The following is a 379-nucleotide window of genomic DNA, read 5'->3' as shown; positions in this document are numbered from 1 at the left end:
GCTATTTACACGGCGGAATTTGCAAGCGCAAAATGATGACAAAATTTTCATTTTGCGGTCAACTATCCCTTACAATAGGTATCTACCATTCAAAAGTGTGGGGGTCAGTAATAAAAAAACAAATTTTTATACGTTCACTTTTCTCCAAAGTGACAGTGAAGTTGCAAAAATATTTTTCAGCACAACTGTTTTCAACATTGATAATAAGCAGAAATGTTTCTTGAGCAAATCAGCATATTAGAATGATTTTTGAAGGACCATGTGACACTGAGGGCCCTATTTTAACGATCTAAGCACATGGTCTAAAGCACATGGCACAGGTGCACTTAGGTCATGTCCGAATCCACTTTTGCTAGTTTAACGACAGGAAAAACGGTCG

This window comes from Sinocyclocheilus anshuiensis, unplaced genomic scaffold, assembly GCF_001515605.1.
Source record: "Sinocyclocheilus anshuiensis isolate Anshui unplaced genomic scaffold, SAMN03320099.WGS_v1.1 scaffold802, whole genome shotgun sequence".
NCBI lineage: Eukaryota > Metazoa > Chordata > Actinopteri > Cypriniformes > Cyprinidae > Sinocyclocheilus > Sinocyclocheilus anshuiensis.
The sequence above is the reverse complement of the archived record's forward strand: the minus strand, read 5'-3'. Positions refer to the sequence as shown.